The 25897-nt window shown below is 45.3% G+C and overlaps 1 protein-coding gene across 2 annotated transcripts in view; it reads right to left on the reverse strand.

Moving 5' to 3' along the window:
• The window catches only part of LOC146862687 (EF-hand calcium-binding domain-containing protein 6-like), a 478924-nt gene that overhangs the window by 243891 nt on the left and 209136 nt on the right, over positions 1 to 25897 (reverse strand). The gene's annotated exons all lie outside the window — the stretch shown is intronic.

Below are 25897 nucleotides of genomic sequence, written 5' to 3' on the forward strand. Positions count from 1 at the left end.
ACTCACAGTGTCTCCCGTGGCTCCAGGCGGTGCAGCCAGATCCACTCACTGCCCCCCCCTCGCATCTCCTCTAGCAGTCAACCCAAAGTGAATTATCGTGGGAGGGGAGAAGGCACGTTCAACCAGTTTAGCATGGCTTCAGAGCTGCTGGGAGCGAGGGTGTCAGGCCAGGACTCGGCAACCCAAGTGGATCAGTGGAGATGCTTCCACACTACGGGGATGGAGAAGAGCTTGCACCGGAGCATATCCTGCACGTTGAGAGCTCCCACTGTCAGCGGTGGTTCAATATCAGGCGGTTTCAGCCGCAACAATAGTGTACAGCGCTCACTTTGTGTGCTGCGCTACTGTTTAGGGCCTGGTGCGCGGAGCCCGTCCGCAGCTCAGCTTGAATGTCTTTCCCCAGGGCAGTGGGGATCTGCCAGCCGGCTCCAGAGTCGAAGGGGCGCGCCGCGGATCCACACGTCCGCTGCCACCTCTCGTCCCACCAGAATACCAGGCCAGCCTCCGGTGCAATTGTGGGAGTCGACAGCCCCAGCGAATGCCTGGTTACGTAGTTGTGAGGCCAGAAAGGGGAGCCTGCGACGGAGCTCTACTCGAGCACGTCCAACTCCATTGCTGGCGTAGCCACGTCCCCATGTCCAGTTCCCTCATGCTTAACTCATGAGCTAAGAGAATCTTTTTCTCTTCCAAGGCAAGAGTGTTCCTGCTCTCCTCTGCTCGCTTTTCACTTTCAATGAGCAGCTTCTTCTCCTCCCTGAATGGTTACTTCCAGCCCATGAGGCTGGTCCTTCCACTGGTAAATCCTGTGGACCAAATCCATTCCCTAGGTCGTCCTCATCCACCTCAACATCACCCGTCTCCTGAGCCTCTTTGGCTTCCCTACAGGCCCTTTGCAGCTCCTCCTTCTTAGCGCTACTTTTCATGGGACATCCCAAAGCTCTGCAGAATTGCCTCAATTGATCAACTTTGTAGGTAAGCAATGCCTCAATGTCAAACTCTAATTCTGCAGCCTCACTGGCTTCTTGACTCATCTGAGACATGATGTGTGGCTTAAAGGTCGCTCAAAAAATTGAACCAAAAATCAAAACACCATATGTGGTTACATCGTGGTCTATGCTAACTAGTGATGTACACCAATCACTGTGAGTGAATTTGCAAATACACATTCAAATTCAAAACCGCTGACCACCAACGGTAGGTCCCAACCGCTGCTGCCAAATGTTAGACCTGGGGGTCTCTTGTTGGCTGAGGTAGGTACCTTAGTCCAAATAGAGAACCTTGCTTCTAAGTCAGGGAAAGGAAGGACACCTTCTCAGATAGCCCCTGCTCACCCCCTCGGTAGCTTGGCACAAGCAACCAGGCTTATCCCCAAGGCAAATGTGTAAAGTATTTGCAATAAAGCTCTCAGTAACCCAATGGTAACACCACAAATGAACTCCACATGAGTTTCATAAAACAACTATATGTTTATATAAAACGATATACGATGAGACCACAAGGTAATAATCCAACATATGCGTATCTGTAATATCTCACCTTGCCGGTTATTAGGCCAGCAAGCCCTGGTAGGTTCTTGCAGTATTAATATACAATTCTCTATGATCCCCAGCAGTCCTAATGAAATGCTATGCAGTTCGTAATGCAAAGATCAGGCACTTTGTAATGTCAAAATAATGCAGTTCGTTATGCAACAATCAGGCAGTTCATAATGCCAAAATAATGCAATGCGTAATGCAACAATCAGGTAGTTTGTTATGCAAAAATAATGCAATGTGTAATGCAACAATCAGGTAGTTCTTTATGCAAAAATAATGTAATGTATAATGCACTCCGGCACCGATCACGGTGCCTTGGAAGGTCTCTATGCCCCTCGTACTGACTCGCGGTCAGCTTCCGCAAACGTATGCCCCCAACACTGGTATGGTGTAAACTAAAGTGCATCTCCGCACTCAAACCCTAGTACTGCCACTCCTCGGCAAGTATGGGCCGTGATACGAGCTTGAGCGGAGGCTCACGCTGCGAGAATGGGAAAGGGCCCGCACCAGGTGGTGACACACGTTACTTGGGGGGTGCAACCTCGTTCTCCTTTCCTCATGACTTGGGCTTCCGATGCAACTTCGTTGGTTCCGGGCAGTGGAACTCGGGCCCCCCAACAGGGTTGGTTCGAGGTCCCGCTTTGGCAACGGTGGGCTCGGACCAGCGACACAGCTCCTCTGGGGATGCCGGTCCGGGCCGATGGCGATGACGAAGATCTCAGGCTGCAACAGGGCACACGCACACAGCGTCGCTGAGACTCACTTGAGCTCTGGGTGTGCACGATCATGGGGCAATCCCCACGAAGGTCTCAGGCTGCACGAAGCACACGCACCCACCGTCGCTGAGACTCACTTGAATTCCGGATGCACATAATCACAGGACAATCCTCACGAAGGTCTCAGGCTGCACGAAGCACGCGCACACAGCGTCACTGAGACTCACTTGGACTCTGGGTGTGCACGGTTACAGGGCAATCCTCGCGAAGGTCTCAGGCTGCACAAAGCACACACACACAGCGTCGCTGAGACTCACTTGGATTCCGGGTGCCCACAATCACAGGGCAATTCTTACGAGGGTCTCAGGCTGCAAAAGCACATGCACACAGCGTCGCTGAGACACACCTGAAAACGTTTATGTTCCTGAGTTTCAACAACAGGGAGCCAGCTCTCCTTGGGCCCTTGGGGATAAGTTACTTCAGGACACAGCACATAGCAAAGTTCTTTCAAGCAGGGGGACACAGCACACAGCAAAGTTCCTTAGCTTCTCCTTGGTTAAATCAGCAAACTGCAGGCCAGCCCCAGAACACACAGCACGGGTCAGTCCTTTTCTTCAGTCTCTTCAGCTGTTTCTTCCTTGGCAGAGGTTCCTCTTGACCACAAAGTAGTTTCAATCCTTTTTAGTCTTGATCAGTTTCATTCCAACATTCAGGGGTTTCAGCTCTCATAGTTATACCCCTAAATGTCTTTGAAGTCTTTCTGTTCAGGGGGGCACTGACCCCTGTCAAAACCAGTTCTGGGTGTCGCCCCGCCAGTGACACCTTCTTCCTTTGATTGTGGCGGTCTGGATCCTTAATCACTCAGCATGGGACGGAGCTATTGTTTTATGGCAGCAGCCCAGGCCTCTTCACCTCCAGGGGCTACTCCCCCCACCCAACACTCCAAATGCAGGTAAGCCTGCTGCTGTCTCACCTCCTCCCCTGGGTCAAGACATTCTCCAGATCCTATCACTTTCAAATCCTGACAGTCAATCCACAACCAGGCAGAGACACACAAAAATGCTAGAACACAAAAAAACAGCCACTTCTAAAAGAGTGGTTTCTAAACACACAATGCAAAAACAAACTTCACAAAAAGATGTGTTATTGAATTGTGAGTTCAGGCACACTAAACATCACCTCTCCATCTCATGCCTATGGGAAGATAGGCTGGAAACATATTACAAAGCATCCCCAATCTGTCCAATGGCAAGATGGTCTTTCAACAGTAAAAAACTAAATGGAGAGTATTTCACCGTTAGGACATGGTACACACCTCAGTACATGCCCTACCTTTCACATACACTGCACCCTGCCCAGGGGCACCTTGGGCCTACCATAGGGGTGTCTGATGTCCATTTAAAGGAAGGGTGAGGCATGGCAAGTGGGTGCACTTGTCAGGACAACAAGGCAGTTTAACAAACTGCGTGCAGGTACTGCAGTGGCAGGCCTGAGTCCTCTCTTTAGGGCTACTTGTGTGGGTGGCACAATTAGTGCTGCAGGCCCACTAGTAGCATTTGCATTACTAGCCCTGGCACACATAGTGCACTTTACTAAGGACTTTACTAGTAAGGCAAACATACCAATCATGGACAACCAATTATCATTACACATTATACAGGGAGCACTTGCACTTTGACACTGATCAGCAGTGGCAAAGTGCCCAAAGCATCTAAGTTAGCAACACCATGTCAGAAGAAAGGTCTAGGGGGAAAGCAAAAGGTTTAGGGAACTTTACCCAAAAAGGGCCAAGTCCAACACAAACCATTAATACACAGCCTTATGAATTGCAATTTCGAAGTGATTCCCTAAACATTTCCCTTTCAAAATTTGAAATCGATTTATTAAGCATTTACTGGATAGCAAAATGGGCATAGTACTTAGTGAAAAACGTTTTTTAACAGTAAAAAACACTGTGGTTTAGCCAAATGCAGTATTCTTTTGACTGCTAAAAGGATTTTTAGCTCTGACTCCTAGTCCTCACGAGGGTAACACAGATGTATAGTTTATGTAGCTTGCTGATGTTTTCTATTACCAAATGATCATTCTCTTGAGATTGAAATGTGTTTAATATGCCTAACTTGTTTCTCAAAAGGTTTCTTATATAGTGCCCGGTTGTTATATATTGTGTTTTGTATATATTACAAGTTTGCGTTATTTATCGCAGTGTACCAGTTTAGCTCTTGAAATCCAACGCTGCACAAAGTATTATCATTTGCTGTAATAGTAAAGTGTGCAGGAGATATCTCTATAGCGTTGTGCCTGCACAGCACTTGTGAAGGAAGGTTTAATAGTTTGAAAGGGCTGGCATTCGGAAATTATGAAGTTAATGTTTGATTCCAGGTGTGACGTAGAAAAACAATAAAAAGCTTGGATACTTTATGCGCTGGGTCTCCTGGTCAATAGGGTATACTAAACCTGCTTCTCTCTTACTTCCCTTAGGACTTCCAGACATATAACATATCACTGGCGATCCGCAGGAAGCCTCATTCTCTGGAATCAGCCCAACATTGGGACCCTTGCGTCCTTGGAACCGGCCATGCCACAGCAGCAATTCATCTCGTATCAACAGCCTGCAGCCCTGTCATCATGGAGGCGCGTCATGTGGGCACCGGTGCGGCTCAACATAAAGAGAGCTTCTGCAAAGAGCTTGCCAACAGGGCTACCCATCAACACCACACCAACCCACCATGAGGACCAAATTCATGGCCAGCATATCCGCCTTTAAGTGACAACACAATGGTAGGTGGTGTCGTTGTCGCATCTCCAGCTGGTAGAGGACATCACAGCTTCAGCACACACACCGCTCAGGCAAATAAAAACAAAACAAAGAGGAAAAGAGAACATCTGACAATAGGTGTTTCTATCAATGACACAGTCTCCAGCCCTGATTGTCTTTTCACAATTACTGAGCAAAGGCCACAGGACACAAACTAAGAGCCATGTCATCAATACCACCCATCAGCCAATTTGTGATCTTTGGGAACCCATCGGCAAAGGCCCGCCAATGGAAATTGTGGGTGGAAAGAGTGGATATGTATTTCACTGTTACAGGTGTATTTGAACATAGGAAGCGACCTCTATTCCTCCACCTCGACGGGACAGACATCTTTAAACTATCCTGCAACCTGGACGAAGTGGGACCATGATGGTCACAGCTCTTAAGGAATATTTTGCACCAATTATGGACCCAGACTAGAAAAGATTCCTGCTGTGTCAGTCCCAGCAAGGTCCAAAAGAGTTGGTAGACACATTCTATGCCAGGCTTAAAAGCTTGCAAGCTTGTGCCAGCTGCAGAGCCCAATTCATCCACTGGTGTGCTTCTGCAAAGCTAAAAGAACAGATACTTCAGAAGCCAGGCAAGTCATTATCGATCATTTTGACTTTGGGACACTCAAAAGAACTTTCAAAGGCAATTGCTCTGCATATGGAAACTGGGCTCCACAAACCTGTCAAGATAGAGCCAGTGAACCAAATAACCAAGTCCGCCAGCTGACCAAGACAACTCCATGTCAATTATCAAACCGCCCTTGTAGGCACTGCTGCAGAAGTGCCCTGCTTTCAGAAAATGTAACCACTTTGATGAAGTCTGCTGATCCTCTCATCAACCAAAACCAAGCAGGAAAAAACTATCAAGGTCCTGGTGCTGCCCCCATCTGACACTCCAGAGGTAGCAATAAAGGGACAGGGCCATACATGTAGTGCACACTATCAAATAGCACTACATAAACACATTCACCCTACTGAAATGCCAGATTATATTATAAAATTCAACACTGGTGCGTCCACAGAAGTCATGTCAAAGATGACCTTTGACTCTACCTCTCTGAACCCCACGAAACTGAGGATCTACCAGTGCTTAATTTGAGCCGGAGGTTGCCGGTGCTCTGCACCAGCACATAATTGTCAACAACAGTTAATTTTACATTTAATAAACATTAAAAAAGTTATGTCTCCTGCTGCCCAAGCCATTCTTATAGCTTTGGGTGCCTGACATACCCTGAATTGGCACACTTGGAAGAGGTGATGGTTAGTAACTGTGTTGGTGCTGTCATTGGCAGTGCTGGCAATGGCAATGTGTGGTGCACGCTGCAGTGGCCTCCTGACGAGAGCCCTGGCTTTTATTTGTTTACAAATTAAGCACTGGGGGCTACTCATAAGAACATCAAAACCTGCTGCCACTCATGGATGTATTCATGACCAAGCACTTCTATATAGACACACGTTAGTCCAGGCCACAGTATACATCACACAAGGAAGTACCGGAATGCTCCTAAGCTGCAGACTGCAGACACACTACACCTCATAGTGTTCACATACTGTGGACAAACCATGGGGCTAGACCGCCTATGCAATCAATGTGAAGAACTATTTCACAGAATTCGATACTGAAAAGACAAAAATGTAGGACTTTGTATTGACTATTCCATCCAGTCGGTAGCACTTAAGCATCATCGTGCGGCATTCCACCTCAGACAAATGTCGAAGAGAAACTATGCAAGCTGGTAAAGTCGACATTAGTGAAGGGGTGGACAGGCTGACATTTGGGGTGTCCCCCGCAGTGGTGACACCCAAGCCCAAAGCAACTAGAGGACATGTGCCTACGCATGGACATGAGTATCCCAAACCTGGTGATCAAGAGGGTATGGCACCTCACACGGACAGCAGATGACTTGGTGAGCAAAATCAATATCAAATGCTGGTTCTCCTAGATGGACCTCAAATTAACTACCACCAGCTGCTTCTCCAACCCCAGTTAGGGCACATCACAACTTTTTCCACTCACCAGGTCCTCTGCAGGTACAAAAGGCTCAATTTTGTGATATCCAGCCCAGCTGAGGTCTTACAGAAAACAATCCAGGAAGATCTCTTTGGCATACCAGGTGTCGTCACTGGTAGTTATGAGATCTTGATCTTTGACCACAACATGAAAGAAACAACACATGACTCTGCATGTTCCAACCTCTACAGAAGAAAATGTGAATTCTTGAAGCAAGACTTCAGCTTCTTTGAACATCGATTCTTGACAGCCGGAGTTGCTCCACATCAAAGTGGAAGACATCAAGTCGGCCCCCCACGAATTGCCACATATTGTGGGAGATTTACCATTCCTTAATGAGGCCAAAGAGAGAACTTACAAAGACATCTATGGCTTCGGCCTGGGATATGTTATCTGCATAGACGACTCAATCATACATCGATCCGGCCAAGGACTTCAAGCTGGCAGTAAGTGCTAGTCTCTCTGTGCTAGGGGCAGTGCTGTAAATGGGCCGGTACTGTCCGGTATGGAGTACCACCACTTTTTAATTTTGAGAGGGAGAGTACCGGTACTTCTCAACAGAGGCGTAATACTTTTAATTGGAGACTACTGGCACTTCTCAGAAACAAGCAGGCACTTCTATTTTTCCATTTCAAGCACTGGCTAGAGGTAGTATTAACCCAAAAACAGCCCTGTAGAGTGCGGGCATCCGTCGCATACGCCAACTCAGCCCTCACCGAGCAGCAGTATTAAAATGGAAACAACTGCAGTCCATTGGAGATGGTGACACTTTCACCTAAACCTCTCTAGTCGCCCATCCTGCAACAACCATGAAACCCTAATTTATCTTACAAGTGTCAGAATCGAACCCCCACCAAGGACAGAGAACTAGATTTTGCAGTTGCAGATATATTTGTTCTAAATTGTGTGTTCACCTGGCTCTCACAGCCGAGCCGATTGCTAGTCAAGACACACTTAAGCAGCCAATCCAGAATAGGAAGATAAAACACAGAAGAGCATGTATGCTGGCAATCAAGATATATCACCCATTACCAATGTCACTGGAAGAAATCAAACAAGGTGCAGACACTGACTGCTGCTAGCAGATAGCCTTGCAGGCAATTCCGCTGGGAGCCTTGAAGCTACTAGGGGAAACTGCCTCATGATGGATGCATGATGTGTGACAGACCTTAAATATCTATCTAAACGTGCAAAAGAAATTAACGTCATCCCAAGTGGGATGCCATCGCAGGGGTTATAGCAGTGCTTAATTTGAGCCTGTGGTTTCTGGTGCTCAGCACCAGAACTTAATTATAAATGCTGGCACTTATGACAGTCTGCACTGTTTATCTAAATTAGAGATTAACACAACAACAGTTGTTTATTATTTCAATAAACACAAAAAAATTACTCATATCTACTGCCCAAGCCAGTATTGTAGCTTTGGAGCTGGAACATAGCCGAACTGGCCATAGCGGGCACCGGGCGTTTCCCCAGTGGGCCGCCAGGGTGGGGGCCTGTTTTGGCTCCCTGGGGGCCGTTTTTGTTACCGGGGGGAGGCAATATTGCCCCCCTGTAACAAAATCGCCCAAAACCGTCCCTTGAAAACAGCTCGGCCGCACTCCCCCTTTCCCCTCATTGGGGGCCGGCCGATCAGTTTTCCAGGGCCGGTTTTGGCTCCCAATGTCATACTTGTAGGGCATGTTGGTTAGTAGTTGTGTTGATTCTGTGTCTGGCGGCGAGTATAGGTCAATGAGTAGTGCAAGCTGCAGTGTCCTCTTGACGAGGACCCAGGCACTTATTTTTTTTCAAATTAAGCACTGGATCAGATGCGAGTGATTCCCTGGTGCCTGGCCCTGTAGGCAGAGTACCTTACCCACACGAGGCACCAAGAGATAGTCAAAACAAAAAACAGACTCTGGAACAAAGCCTGGGTTCCCGCAGTTAGATAACAGGTGGGCAGAATGGCTGCAGTGTCAAGCATCTTGAGAGCTTGAACCTCTAGCGCCCATCATCCCCGATGACCTCCCAAGTGCCCCGTGGGTCCGGCCAGATTTTCCTTCGTAAGCGTGCCAGATGGCTGCCATGTTCCAGTGGTCATTAGGGTGACCAACCGTCCATAAATGTCATGGACCGCCCGTTATTTGGGGTTCTTGTCTGTTGTCCGTGAGAAATTCTTTCACGGACACCTTTTGTCCGTGGTTTCGGCCATTAGAGCGAGATGTCCCCCTGCAGGCAGCCTGGGAGTTCTTTAACTCTCACAGCAGTGGCCAGCTCAAGTAACTGCTGTGATCTTAAGGGCCTGCAGCAGTCCCACCCTGAGTTGGTGCAACCAAATCTTTCCCCTCACAGCAGGCGGCTTAGAATGGGACCAATCACCATAAAGACATTTTTTTAAAGTCTCACTCTCACTTAACTATATGTTCTTTAGGTAGTATGGTGCCACATTTCAGATAATGTGGTAGACAGAGCATTTTTCGGCAAACTGGGACGGCAGAAATGGGGAACATTGTATATAATTTTTAAAGGGGCCTTTACATGAATATGCAGTTTTTTCTACTAATGATTTTGGGACATGAGTGGCAAATCTCTCATTTTAAAACACGTTCAGACTATATCATTGGTGTATACAAAAGAATGGCAGACAATTTGATATGCAGGAGGGATGGGCATGCTCCTCCAATACATTTTTAGCAAGCATGGTGATAAAAAGTGCATTTGAAAGTACACCTGACTTTTAATTAATTGCCTAAACTTGATAGGATTTAACAAGACAATTTTACAGAGGGTTGGGGAGGATTAGGGTTTCACTTCCTGCTAGAAATAAGGTAAAAGTGTAATGCATAGTCAATTTTATTGGATGAATTTGTGTCCTGAATTTTGACCTTCTGCTCTGAATTTTTGTCCTGAATTTTGACCCTTTGTTCTGAATTTTTACACTGACCTTCCTGAATTTGCATCCAGGCCAGTTGGTCACCCTAGTGATCATTGATACTCAACGTATCTTGAAATTGAGACAGTCAGGTCCATCAGGGCTTTAAGTTGGCTGGGTCTCACCGGTGCTGAGTACCCGCAGTTTATTAAAGGAGGCCTCGAAACGGGTCTCTATCGGGCTCTGTTTTGTACCCTGACACAGGTGGTCCTTTTTTCTCGTACTGCAGTGACAGCAGTCACATCCACGTGCACGTGCTCACACTGCTCACTTCTCACTAGTAGAGAAGTTATGGCATGACATCATGCCAGGTGAGCGTTGTAGGGGAAGGGAAATCCTTTAAAGAGAGTCATTTTCTCTATGGATTTCTCTTCTCTTTTAAAAAAACTCTTTTTCAATATTTTATACAAGCCATAGTTGCTGCCTATTTATCTTATGCAACTATCAACCATTGACAAAGCCAATAGTCCTGATTTGTTGTAGGTATGATGTTACTTGTTGTATCATATGTCTGGATGCAATGACAGAAACAGTAAAATACAAGTCGGGCGATACACTATGCTAAGCACAGATTTTTACCCTATGTATATGTAAGCCATGCCCTTAATTACATAGGCCACGCCCCTTTGAGAGACCCCTCAGTTTTTCCATCCCTCTTAAAGCACTGAGGTCCATGTCTGCTGACGATTTGATTCTGACATTGGAAAAAGTAACGGCCACCATGACATTATTCAGAAACTCCAGACCGTCAATTTGCAAGGGCAGGAAGTTGCAGACTTCCTGCAGTCATTAGAAATAAAGCATCAAAGGTGATTTTACAGTGGCCACAAGCCACCTGGTAAGTGGAACATTTCAGGCAGACTCCCACGAAAGTGATTCGTATTGCTCAGGCGGAGCAGAAAAACATCGAATAGGTCCTTGACCTATTCACCCACGCATATCAGCAGTTGCCACATGTGACCACTATTATAAAGAAACAATGGTCCTGGACCAATTATTCAAGGAAGAGTTAGATTAACAGAATTAACAACTTATTTGAGCTTACATTAATCAGCTCCTAAACGTCTGTAATTCGTGAAAATAAATGTGCAGAAAAAATCACTGAGTATTATTACGATATATTTATTTTGTCGTTTAAAGGAACAATCATTAGAGAGTCAAGAAGGTAGGAAAATGTTCTAGGGAACATGTAAGAAGGAGTGCTCAAGTGTATATATAGGAGTCAAGAGAGCTCAAAGTGTGTAGAAAAGTAAACACTGGCTGCTACCGCGATGGAGTAAGGCCATCGATCAGATCGTCCCCAGTTGTAAAAATCACGCTGTGCCTTGGATTGCCTGATTCATTCAGCCAACCTTTGCCCCAAATACGGATCTGAATATTACGTTCCATGGATGGTTTGGGCACCACCGCCATGGTAACGGGAATTGTCCTTAGCTGGCCCTTGCCACGTTACGGGCATTGGTGTAACCAGGTTTTGGACTCCAATTGAGCATTGCAAGAGTGATGAGGGTCACTTCACTCGTCCCCTTGTCCTGAGGAAGATCCGCATAGCTGAGGTATTAAAGTCCCTCTTTTGCCGATAAGCCGGATTGAAACGTCGCCGCTATCCCCTAACACACCTGGACCATTTTCCCCTTCCCCATTACCCCTGTTTACAGCCTTAAGGAAACTCTCCTTACAAATTCAAATGAATAATTTGCATGTGGCCAGGTTGCATCTAACTGTTTATTGATAATCAGTTTCATACAGTCTTGTAAATATATGCCCTTTACTTTTCTACACACTTTGAGCTCTCTTGACTCCTATATATACACTTGAACACTCCTTCTTACACGTTCCCTAGAACATTTTCCTACCTTCTTAACCCTCTAATGATTGTTCCTTTAAATGACTAAATAAATATATTGTAATAATACTCAGTGGTTTTCTCTGCACATTTATTTTCACGATTTACAGACGTTTGGGAGCTGATTAATTTAAGCTCAAATAAGTTTTTAATTCTGTTAATCTAACTCTTCCTTGAATAATTGGTCCAGGACCATTGTTTCTTTATAATAACCGATACCCAGGTCCAGGGACCTTTTGGGAATACCCCATTGTTTATAATGACATGTGACCACTAGGCGAGGCAGAGTCCGCTGAGCAGTAACCTACTCCCTGAGCTTTAGCCCAGCCCTGACATATGATGAAACCACTTCAGCTCATCAGAAGCGACAAAATGAAAATGCCAACGACAGCCGTCAAGCTATGGCATCTAACTTAAAAGGTGAAGACATGATACTAGTCAGACACAAACTCGTGTGGTCAAACTAAAGACTATGTGACAGAGAACCGAGAATCCAGGGCTCAAGTCCTATCCTCTGCACTTACCCAAACTGTGTGATCCTCGGAAAACTATTTTAGCTCAATGTGCCTTATTTTCCTGCAATGAAAGTTTGGGAGCATCCATGAACCTCATTAATTTGTTTACTACACTCTAATGTTGCACAATGATTTACAATAATAATTTTATTAGTGACCATTGGTATAATGCACACATAAAAAAATAATTGACTTTCGGCTCACTCGTAGTAATTTCGTGAATTCATTATTTCTTAAATCTTTTTAAGTTTTTGATAAGAACTGTTTAATTTTATTACATGGTACTCAGTGAACGAATGTGCTTAACTCACAGTCTATATAATTACTATTTTTGAATTTTGAGGTGACATTTTACGCCATTTCTCACGCTCTTCGCATGATCAGCGGATCGACTCCTCAATTGGTTACCATGGTAAAGCCAGACCAGTAAGTACCTCGGTTCAGGCTCAGCTCTTGAGGCTTGTAAACCTCTACTTTAAATGTACTCAAGGTGTTTGCATTTTTGTTCTCACTTCTTTACGGTGTTTTCATGCGTCTTCTTTCTTCTTAGGTTAGGGATATGATTACTAAGTTGAGAACTATAAATCTGAATCTATATGTGCACCAGACAGGATGATCAATTGCAACAGTTTGGCAAAAATGTCCCTCTGCGTAAAAGAAGAGATATTGCGCCATCTACTGGTTTTAAGGGTATTTCTTTTCTTAATCCTTACAAAAGGAGAAATTCACCGGCATAGTATCTATCTCACTGGCTCTCTATTCCTTGCAGAAATACTCTTTCCCCCAGTCTAAGCTAGCATCAACTCATCGTTTAAGTGGTCGCTGGCTGAGATCCGGTACCAAGTCCACTCCTTCAAACGGGCTTGGATGAGAGACGGAGTCTTATCTGCTAGTGCAACACGGCTAATAAACCAGCTCCCTCTTGAGCTACATGGAGAAGCCGGTCTATAGCAATACAGGGAGAGTCTAAAACGTGGGTATTTCCTGCAGCATCAGCACCCGCCGGAAGTTCTATGACAAGCGTAGAGTGCTTTGATGCCTATGGGCGAAAGCAGCGCTCTATAAAACCCAATACTTCTAGATTTGGCCCGACCCTTTATTTACCCAATATCTCAGCAAGGCTTGGTAGGGTTAAAGCAACAGGACTAACCCCTGGACCAGTGCAAATTGATATGACGCGTGCGTGGGTACTTTCTTTGTTTGTTTTTAACAAAATGCTAATAAACAGATTTAAAAAACTAAGATTGAAAGAAACCTGACACTTCAGTGGACCTGCCAGGTCATAATGTTTTCCACAAATAGTGATGGTCTGTTTTTACCTTCTGTTTGGTTGGTGGAACTAACAATGTGCGAATTGGATGGCTATATGTGCTTTTTAGGTCTCGCCTGACCCAGCGCATGCGCTGGTCTGGCGAGACTTATTGAGAGGGCTCCAAAAAGTGCTACCAGGCCAGCCTAGAGCTACGGTGCATGTGCGCGGTCGCGCGTGCCGCGTTTTACCGTGATTACTTTCACTTTCGGCCACGCGGCCGCTTTGATGTTTGATCGCGATCACTTTCACTTTCGCGGCCGCACGGCCGCTTTGCATAGCCAATAGTTCTCGGTTTTGGGACCTTATAAGTATTTAGTTATATAACTGGTGCATGGCTAAACACTTATAAGGTCCCAAAGGCGAGACCTATTGGCTATGCCAATGCTTGTTATATTCTATCATTAAAATGTCTTTATTTTTGATCGTATCTATTGCATTCATATCTATATATAATCACTCATAAATAATACAGTGACTGCTGTCAAAATAATCTAGAATCCCTCTTATATCTGCTGTTGATAACCAGCAACGGTGAGATGGCTGTCATTCATAGCTCTGGTGCCATTAATAACCAGAGCCACTCAGTGCTCTGTTCTGCACAGTAGCAGTCTCACTCAGAGCTCTGTTGTCGATAACACCCAGATTTGCAGGAGAGCACTGCTTTTTATTATATTCATATTTTTATTCTTGATAATTCAGACATATTCAAAAATCTATTCTTAATAATACACCAAAGCTTTTCTGTTGATATCACCGCAAGTAATGCAGAGCTTAGCTGAGGCTAACAGACTCACTCATAGCTCTGCTCCTTATAATACCAGTTCAGCTCAAGAGGAATTCATCAAATAATATACACCTGCACAAGGCTCTGCTTTTTATAATAACAAGTCTCACTCAGAGCTCTGTGCCTGACAGTATCTGGACTTTCTCAACTCTCCTCTTTTTGTAATGCCCAGGTAACTTACAGGTGTGTTGGTAATAATCTAGACATACTCAGAGATATGTTTTGGTAATACCTCAACTTAGTATACTTGCTGCTCTTGATAATATACAAACTCACAAAAGGCTCTGTTCCTAATAACACAAACACATTTAGCGGTATAGGAAGATTCACTGTTAAGCAGCACAGCTGGATACTGTCACCTTATGTCTCCTGCTGGCAGAGAGAGGCCAGTGTCACTTATAAAAATGAGAAAAGCCTTCCTCAGACTGTCCATCAAAAAAGATGCAAAGGACGGTCTTGCTACAGACACCCTCAGTGCCAAGCTAGGTGTAAATGGTAGTAGAAGGCTAGCTGCCCTGCACAGAAGAGCTAAATGCCCCCTCTCCTTTACCAACCCCAGAGGTACTCCCATCAGACCCCGCTCACTCTAAACATTCCAATTTAACTGGGTTGAGAAAAACTGATTACTTTTTGTAACTGTGTGCTATGCATCTACTCTTAATTATTTGCCCTTCAAGCATGTAGAGCACAGTAGTATTCCCTCTTCACAAGGAGACATGGACACCACAGTAATTATGACCTTTCTAATGAACTTTCCTGCCCATGAACTGGAATCAAATCCCCCTTACCGATGTGGGCATGAAGAGCTCCTCAGCTGCCCCTGACTCCCCTCACTGCAGTCCACACTCCAGTGCAGCTTCACGTCTGCAGTGACGCAAAATCAGCATTCTCTGTTAATCATGTGTAACACCAAAACATGCCTTCCCACACTCTTTCCATGAAACACGAATACCCATTAGCTTAAGAGTTATGTCTAGCACTACTTTTTTGCTTCACTGTATGCCGAGGTATAGCAGGATATGCCCAGACGTGGGTCCCTTGCTCACTTTTCCACTGGATTCAAGCTAGGCTGGCTGATGAGGTCTGTTAGCCCGAAACTGGTCCTAGGATGCTTGTTTCCGGTCCAGGGAAGACATGGCATGGCAGTTCGGGCTGGCCTGTTCCCATGAGGCACAGGGTCAAGACTGATTTGCATATAGCTTTGTCTGAACTGGGGTGGCGAAGTGAGCTAAAGAACGATGATGGATTCAACCCAGATCTGTGACTGGGGGTGAGTGTCTGAAAAGTTTCAGCGCTCCGTCCATGATCTCCTTGTGTTTGCCAAAGTATAGGGACATATACCACAACACTAAAAACACTCCTGCATACGTCACACTAAAAACTCACAGCCTGTCAACCAAGCACACTCTACAGAGTAGTGTGCTATTTGTCCGCATAGTGCATTGGTGCCTTGTCAGCAGTGTGAAGGATTTGCAGTTACACTACAGTACATCGGCATGCAATATTTCTGGCATGTTACTTACACTGAATCAAGCAGTCTAAAGAGTGTTTTCTAGTGTACTGTATATAAATGAAGTTAGACAATCATTCAGGACTGAAGGACTTCTAACTATAACACCAGTCCCAATGAATTAAAACGCTGCTCATCATAATAAATAATATTAATTCCACATTTGTAAAGTGCAAACTTTTCACCCCCAAGGGTATCCAGGTGCTGAAGGGCCGTCGGGGAGATTAAGTGAGCTATTGCCCAGAGACACATGATGCTGAGCTGAGCTGCCACTGGTGCTTGGTTTCAAAACGTGAGCTTTGTGCTACGGAGTCAGCTGCTCTGGCTGCCGTGCCACACCTCTCCCTTGTTCATACACATAGTGCAGATATTCCCAAAAATTCAAAAGTGAGGAATGGACAGATACCCTAGCATACAGCAGCATATTCTAACATGGAAAGAATACAGACCTTCCAAGACAAACATATTTCATTTGGTTTGAAGTGACCACATATGAGAGGATTGTCAATGGCTCTGGCCACAGATCTAGACGGTCGCACAGGCTCTGCACAAGGGGAGAAAGGTTTCTCCATCTTATATTTTAAGAGTGAGGGACACTGTGGGATGCTTTTCAGTAGGGCAGACAGGAACTGCTGCAAAAGTGAGCAGAGTTACCCCAGGGAACTTTCACCCCATTGATTAGGGAAGGGCCAGAAGTCGCCCCACCCACTAGCTACTGCCAGGCATATATATGACTTCCAAAAGCACTTGCCTTAGAACACATTAATGACCTGTGGAAGATCAGAAGAGGACTGGACCTGTTGTCTGTGACCTGAGAGGACTGGACCTGTTTTCTCTTGTATGCAGGACAAAGAAGTGGAATCCAAGTGTTATGAGGCTGTCCACCCCTGTGGCTACAGGGACACAACAGGCTGCAAGAGGTCTAGCTGAAGTGTACTCCTGGGGTTAATTGAGACCTAAAAGACAAAGGGCCTGATTTAGATCTTGGTGGACGGGTTACTGATATTTCGTCCGCCAAAATATGAATCCGATAGGATAAAATGGGATTTATATTTTGGCGGATGGAATATCCGTAACCGTTGTGATAAAGTAACCCATCTGCCAAGCTCTAAATCAGGCCCTAAGTGGGAAAACAAAATCTTTGACCAGGACGGGCCTGCTTGGTGTATCTGACCCACGCTTCTTCGATGTCAGCCTCAAATTATGTGTAAGTCCGGGTCCACCGTGATCATGGACTATCACTGGCACTCAGCACTTATTGGAGCTATTTCTACCTAAAACTTTCAAAATTCATATCTCCGGTTCCCGCATTGGATTTTTATCATATTGTTTATTAAATGCGTCTTTATTTTTCTAAATCAGGTTGAGATTTGTATTCTTTTACATTTTACATACTTTATTACTGTTTTGGTACCACTTAAATACTTAACACATTGCCCTAAGTTAAGCCTGATTTGTGCCATAGCTACCAGGGGCTTACGTTCAGGTTAATTCAGTGACTTGAAGGATTTACTCTTACAAGGGTGATGATTATTTCCTGAAGTTGGCAGTCGCCGATCCCGAATAATTTTAACAAAAGCTAGGTGATCCTATTGTGTAACTGTGTACCATATCAGGTCTCTTACTAGGGTCACATTACAGACGGACCAGATATGAGCATAGTGTATACAAATTCTATGTCACAGCAGTGTGCAGAACTGTATGAGGTTTCAACTTCTCTGGTCCATTGTTTAACCAATAATCTCCAGTGCTGGAGTAAGTGTTGGCTTTCCTATCATGTTGCTGAATGTACATCCGAGTCAGAGAAGATGCTGAAATTACATTTTTTCACACTAATTGACGTAACAATGCAATTTCTTCACTGGTCGGCCAGAGCAAATTTTTTTGTTCCAAGTGGTTGAGCAATGCAAATGTTTTTCATCAGTCCCTAGGCTCAGTCCCCCTACCTATTCCTAACATTCATATTGCTGAATGAATCCTTGTGACATCAAATCCTGCATAAGTACTTGGTGCAGTGTCCTCTTATGCATTGTGGTACACCTTTAATTGGATGTGCCTGACCGCCGTATGTATGGAAGAGGTTGTGCGAGCCCCTTTCTCCATTGAGTCTGCAATGGCGGTTCCCGGAGTCTGCCTCCTGCTGGGCTGAGACTTGTGGCATTGTATTCTGAGCTCTGGCGTGTTACTGAGAGATTCTAATACTTGTTTGTCAGGTGTTTTCTGTATTGGCCTGGATTCTTTGCATTTGTAATTTTACAACGAGTCGCCAGTTTTGTCAGATGCAGAATAAATACTAACATTGGGGTGGGCTGCTTCTAGCGAAATAGCGCTGGTTACTCCGGGCGTCCTTCCATATGTGAAAAGAACTGAGTTGCTGCCGAGCGGTGGCCATCTTGGACTGGGCTACTGTTCATGTGAAGTTTTGCAAGGGGCCCTCTTTCCATAACCCCCTAATATAACGTAGAGTGTGCACATCTTCCACCTCCTTCAGCAGCTAAGAAACTTTCTTTTTGCTTTAATGCAACTTCATAGTTTTTGGCCATCTTTGGTCCCATTGGGTTATGCCAGAGGTCTTCAATCTGTGGGGCGCGACCCCCAGGGGGGTCGTGGAGTCCTGGGAAGGGGGTCGCAGATTCCCCAGCTTCAGTTGTCCCTGCAAAAAGACAGCCTTCCTGGGAAGGCTAATTTAGATCGTTATCAGCTGCTTGCCTGAATGAAAGTCAAATGTGGATTTCAGTTAATCTGCAAGTGTAGAAGATGCATGAGAGCAGTTCCGGCTCCTTGTGATGATAAAGATTTCTTAAATTGAGTGGAAGTGCAAAGAGTTAACAACTGGGCTAGAAAGTTCTTGCTTTTAATTTTAACTGCATTTCCACAGCCCTTAGTGCCCCTAAAGAGGTGTTGAAGGGACAGTTATGTAAAAAAAATATTGCATTACATACGCTCTGGTATTATTCAAATCTATATTTGGAAAGCACCATTTTATGGTAAAACTATTTGCACGTTTTGAAGCATTCTATTTTACCCTATGTGTAATGCAGGTATAAAAAAATTGAAATACATATTTGCTGTGCTTGCTGTCACAGGCAGTGACTTCGTAGTACTAAAAATGAACATCACTATTCTCCACTGCACCAATCAAGATTTAATTCTATGGTTCTCTGGTTACACACAGACCTCTGCAGTGCATTAACTAAAAGAGGTTTCAAAATGTACTACAGTGTATTTCTCACTGAGCAATAACTTTTTTTATTTATTTTTCATTTATGCTGCCCATTATTTTATATGTGGATACCTGATGGTGAAAGACCTAAAAACGTACAGAATATTTTGGGCTTATTTATGAGAGGCTTGCGCCGCCAGAGCATCACTTTTTTTGATGCTCCGGCAGCGCAAGCGGCTCAACCATACTATGAGGTGACGCAAAGTCACCCTGCATGGCTTTGCATGGTCTCATAGATATGGAGTAAGACATAGCAGCGCAAGTCTCTGCTCTGCCTTACTCAAGGAGGTGTTCCATGGGCTTTGCGTGTGGTTCCCACGCTAAGCCCATGGATTTCGATGCTGCCCCATATTTACAAAATCACGTAAACCTGGGGCAGCTCCAAAAACGGACGCCTCCCCAGTGGAGGTGTAACGGGGGAGACATTTTTTCATTTCTCCTAATTTTTTCCTCTTTCCATGTGTGCTGCATTCTGCAGCTCACATAGAAATAGGAAAATGCCCCTCTAGATTGTTTTGATGAAGGAAGGTGTCCCTTCCCGTACAAAAACAATCCTGCCTATTTTGGTGCTAGGCAGCAATTTATGCACCAATGCAAGGGAAAAGGACTGGAATGCACCATATTTCATAAATACACTGCATTCCTGCCCTTTCACATTGGCATAGGGCAGCGCCACAAGAAGACTTGTGGCGCTGCCCTATGCCAATTCCTCATAAATGAGGCCCTTAGTTGTTAGCTACACCTTTGGCTACACATCTACGCTCAATGACCTTTGGTTTGCTAAACACTGTTTAATATCATTTGCCCACCATAAAAATTATTTGCTGTCGTCATTGGGAGCTGTTTGAAATGGAGGTTTCTAGTTGGCAATGGTTTGCACCTTTGTCCAATTAGGGACCCTTCCTTCTAGTCAGGTCCGGACTGCGGTGTGGGATGGGGCGGTGTGTCGCAAGACTTAAGAGCAGTGCCCCAAAGCCACGGTGCGGTCACGTTGTCGAAGTCAGCTACGGCGTCGGTGAGACCAGGGTGAGGAGGTGAAGCGGTGCGGAGTGCAGTGCCCACAGGTCACAGTGTAAGCACCAGCTAGGCGGCGGCGGTCGTCGTCAGTGAGACCAGGGTTGCGGTGCGAGATGCAGCGATTCCATCTGCGGTGCCTTCAGGACAGGGAGCCAGTGACTGAGTCATAGTTGGTTGCTTTCCCCCCTCTGTGGCAACTGAAACCACGATTATAGAGGTGGTACCAGACGTAGGTGAAGTCTTTGCGGTCCCTGTGACTTCAGAACAGGAGGCAAGCTCTACTTCAAGCCCTTGAAGATACTGAGCACAAGTAACGAAAGTTCAGTCCAGTCCTTTCACTGCCGAAGGCAGAAGCAGCAACTTCAGGCCAACCCAGCAAAGCAACAACACAGCAAAGAGGCAGCACTCCTCTTGGCAGTTCTTCCAGCTCTTCCTCTTGGCAGGTTCCTTGATTCCACCAAGTTCTAATGTTCTGGGGTTTGGGCCCCAATATTTATACTCAGTTTCTCTTTTTTGCTTTTGGGCAGAGAGTGCCTGTACCAGGCCCAAACCAGTTCTATCCTCTCTGGCCCAGCTTCCTGGCAGGAGATGGAGACAGCATTGTCCAAGGCAGACCAGCCCATCTAGGCGCAAGGAAATCTTCTCCCATTACTCTAAATGCAGCACAGGTTTATTCAGCTCATCCCTGACTCATCCAGGAAAGGCAGGGCAGGGCACACCTCGACCCCCCCAGTGGCTGTCCGATGAGAATACACATCCCAGCCCATGTCACTCCAAAGTCCGACAGTCAATCCACAAACCCAGGAGAGGCACACAGGATGGCTAACCAAGAAAATATCCTACTTTCTAAAAGTGGTATTTTCAAACACAAACCATAAAAATCATTTTTACTAAAAGATGCATTTTATATTCTGATTTCAGGCAGAAACCCCATTTCTCTATCTTGTCCCAATGGGAAGACATACTTAAAAGAAGTTATAAGTAAACTTCCATGCTATACTATGGAACAGATAGCCTTTTCATAGTGAAAAATGAAACACACTGTAATTCACAACAAGGACATGTCACACACACACCAGTACATGTCCTACCTTTAATATACACGGCACCCTGCCTACAGGGGTACCTTGAGCCTTCCTTAGGGGTAACTTACATGTAAGAAAAGTGAAGATGAGGGCCTGGCATGTGGGTGCACTTGCCAGGTCGACATGGCAGTTACAAACTGCACGCAAACACTGCAGTGGCAGGTCTGACAACCCTTTTCAGGGTTGCTTGGGTGAGTGGCACATTCAGTACTGCAGGCCCACCACCAGCATTTGATTTACAGGCCCTGGCACCCTCAGTGCACTTTACTAGGGACTTACTAGTAAGTCAAACATGCCAATTATGGAAACACCAATCCATAATACAATTTACAATAGGAGCACTTGCACTTTAACACTGAACAACAGTGAGATAGTGTGCAGAGACTCTAAACCATAAAAAAAGAGTCAAAACTAGGAGCTCAGAAAGGAACAAAACAGCGGAAACATGCCAGGTCTAACGGGCATTTATGGTTGTCGATAGATGTTGATGAGGAGTACCAGTTTCTAGAATGTTTTGTCAGAAGGGGGTCCTTATGCCTAAAAAGGTTTGGCAAGGGGGTCTTGGCATCAAAAAGTTTGAAGACCTCTGGGTTATGACCACTATATAATGCTTACCTTACATACATTGGAATACTCTGTTTATCCCTTTGCCATGTTTTATTTTTTTTGGTTAGCTTTCTTTTGGCCAGTAATCCTATTTTCAACTAACTTCCTCAATATTGCCCAATGTCATGTGTGTCATGGTAATTTGGCTACTTTAGTGCTGTTTGGACTATAAATCCCACCAAACAACAATCGTTTCTCAACCTTCATTGGGGTATCCCTCAAGACTCTACAGTGAGCGACTTTATCTCCACTCTTCTCAACAATGAGGTGATTCAACATATGCTCAATACCACACACACTAAATGCTCAATACTAGACCTAATAATCTCCAAAGACGACATGTTCTTAGTGAATGATCCAATCCCGATAGAATGGTCCAACCACTCACTCATTCCCTTCACCCTACGAGTCTCTCTCTCACTGTGGTAATGGATCAACCAAAACAAGCAACCACCTGGTTTCAAGACACCAGAAAAATAGACGTCAACATCACCACTCTTAGCAGCACTGTTCAAAAGATACTCCCCCCACCACTGGCCCTTCCACAAATGTGAACAATGCTACCTCACACAGCTTTGCATGCCTCTCTGGTGCTCTTGACATTGCAACTTAACTCCAAAGCAAATACAAATATCCTAAACCATCAGCGCCATGGTTCAACAAGGCCCCTTATGAGCAAAGGAATGACTTAAAGAATTGGATACAGTCGCCCTCCACCACCAACCTCACCTGCCACAGAAATGCTAGGTCCCAATACAAAAAACACATCTTCTGGGGAAAATTCAAACAATTAAGGTCCCTGCTAGACTCAGCGAAGAACCGACAGAAGCAACTCTATGATCTGGTCAGAGCCATTACCCCTCCGTGCCCCCATCCAGCAAATTTGAACACCCACCATCAAAAGCAGAGGAGTGTTTACAGTTCTTTGACTCCAAACTTCAATGGCTAATATGCCATGAAGTCCACCTTACGTCCATGCTAGCATGCAAATCCAAAGAAACTTGGCAACTATTTTGTTCCGTTTCAGTGGAAGACTTAATCAAAATTATACTACAAACAAAACACTCAAACCACTTTGTATACCCAATCCCTGGTGACATTGCAAAAGACCTCTATAGGCACATGCCTCCCCACTGGACAAAACTGGTTAATCTCTCTCTCAGCCAAGGAACCATTCCTGACTGCCTTAAAACTGAACAAGTGACCACTTCCTTAAAAATACCATCTGTAGACATCAACGACCTCTAGAATTTTTGCTGAATCTTTAACCTGCCTTTCCTCTCAAAATCATCAAAAGATGCGTAGCAGAGAAAATCACCCACCACATCAAAAACAATGATCTCCTAGAAAAATTTCCATCTGGTTTCAATCAGGGCATCAGCACAGAAACCGCTCTACTAAAAGTGGTTGATGATGCTCTTTGAATTCTAGACACAGGCAACCTTAGCCTACTGATTCTTCTCAACCTATCACCAGCCTTCGACATGGTCGTCCACCACATGCTCCCACACATACTTTAACATCAAATGAGCATTAATGGCATGGTCCTGAAATGGTGTGCTTCATTCCTCATGGGCAGGTTGCAGTGAATAACAATTGATATCCATCTCTCTTTACCAACTGCAGTGGGCCAAGAGGTCCCCCAGGGGTCCCTCCTAGCCTCAACACTATTCAACCTATGCATCAAGCCACTCTGAGTCCTTCTTGAGAAGCCAGAGATCTGCTATCACCAATACAAAGATGATACACAGCTTTATCTAAAGGTCTCCTCACAAAACAATATCTCCCATCTGGCCACCACCCTAAACTCTGTTCGCACCTGGACGACCTCTCATAACCTACAGCTAAACGTTTCTAAAACTGAATTTCTCCTTATCTCCCAATCCTGAATGGACGCATACTACATCCTCAACAGTAAGTCCACCCTTGTCCACAGTGCCAAGTCTCTGGGAGTCATCCTAGACAAAAGACTCAACCTACATTCACAAATCAGCACCATGGCAAAAAACACTCGCTACCAATGATGTCCCCTGTGGAGACTCTGCCACAACATCCCAGAACAAAATCTTAAATCTCTTGCTCATACATGGATGCTCTCCAGAGTAGACTACTGTAATTCTCTCTTGACTGGCCCCCTCAAAAAACGATTCTACGCTCGGCCGCACAGTTCGTCTATGGGGCCAAAAGAAATGACCATATTACCCCCATGCTGATCACTCTCTGATGGTTGCCAATTGAATCAAGAGCTATCTACAAGACAGCCTGCATTAACCATAAGGCCCTGCACACATCCACTCCCTGTTACCTGGTGTACAAACTCAAGCTATCAGGCAGCTCTAGACCATTGCAAAACACCGAACCAATGCTCCTTGAACCCTCATCCTTTAAAAGGGAATGACTGATGGCACAGTCCTTCTGAAGATTTTCAAAACGGACATGAAAGCCCTTTTCTTCCAATTGTATTCCAGCTAAAACACTGTAATCAACTCTTGGCACAGATCTCGATAGTACCTCAACCTTTGTAAGACTGTATACTACCTCAACCTGTTTACGGACATACCTTTGTACACTCTGTATACCACCTCAACCTTCCTAGGGCTTTTGTACATTCTGTTCTACGTAATGATCTACCTGTTGTATTTCCAACTTTGTAATTAGTTATAGCCATATTTTTTATCCTAAACCATATGTAACTTTGATGTAATTAAATATTTCTCCTGTAAAGCACTCTAGCACTTTTGGGTATGTCCAGGCTATATAAATATCATATATAAATAACTACAACCAGAGCTTTATTGATCACAGCCAGTTTACCCACCCACATTTTAAAGAAAGTTCAGGGATCCTCCCTTGGTGGGTACTGAATGTAACTGCACCCACCTGTGGAGGAATTCCTGGGTTGGGTACTGGGATCAGACTCACCTGGAGTTCCCTCAGGAGGCACACTGACTTTGCATCACTTCATATGTAGTACGCAATCATCGAGCCTCCCGGGGTATGCTAGTCATTTCGCAATAATATGGCATGAGTGCAGGAGCAAAGATGTTCCCTCATTGCATGGGCCACGCCCCGATGCAAATGAGAGAATGCCCCGCAGGATAGCACAGATGCAAAATATGCAGCCATGAGATCCACATTACACAAGGAGTGGCAGAAGCATTTGCACAAAAAGTGAAATGAATGAATGAATGAAAATACATTTATACAGCGCGATTGCTGCCCTGAGGCGTCCAAGCGCTAGGGAACCAGAAGGGTGTAATGAGACTATCAGAGACTAGGAGGAAGATGGGGGGGCTGAGATGATTACGGGGATTTGAATAGATGGGTTTTTAATTGCTTGCGGAAAGAGGCAAGGTTCGGGTTAGATCTCAGGGGAGGGGGGAGGGTGTTCCAGATTTTTGAGGCGTTGAGGGTGAACATTCTTCCACCTGCTCTAGATCTCTTGATTCTGGGGATTGTTGCCATGAAGGCCTGGCTGGAACGTAGTTCACGGCCAGGGTGGTATTGGCTGACTAGGCTACGCAAGAGTTTTGGGCCCGAGTCCCAGAAGGCCTGATGGGCAATGCACATTGCCTTAAAGGTCACTCTTTTTCGCACTGGTAGCCAATGAAGGCTGGTCAGTGCCTCTCTGACTGAGTTTCTTCGTGGGATTTGCAGTAGGGTGCGGGCCGCACAGTTCTGCACCAGTTGCAACCTATTTAAAGAGTACTCTGGGGCTCCCAGGTAAAGGACGTTGTTTGAGTCCAGGCGTGATTGTATTAAGCCCTGAATAGCTGTTTGTTTGGCCTCCATTGGGAGCAGGGGTAGGACCTTCTTCAATGTCCGAAGAAGTCCAAAGCAGGTGGCGGAGAGCTTTGTGGCCTGGGTGTCAAAGGTGAGGTTCTTGTCCAGCCACACCCCTAGGCTTTTGATGTTATCTTTTGGGGCCGGGGGGGGGCCTAGACAGGTGGGCCATAATGACTTGAAGAGGGTCGGGTCAGCCGGGCCTAGCAACATGAGCTCTGTCTTGTCCCCATTC

The sequence above is a fragment of the Triturus cristatus genome, chromosome 2_2 (assembly GCF_964204655.1).
Source record: "Triturus cristatus chromosome 2_2, aTriCri1.1, whole genome shotgun sequence".
NCBI classification, from domain to species: Eukaryota; Metazoa; Chordata; class Amphibia; order Caudata; family Salamandridae; genus Triturus; species Triturus cristatus.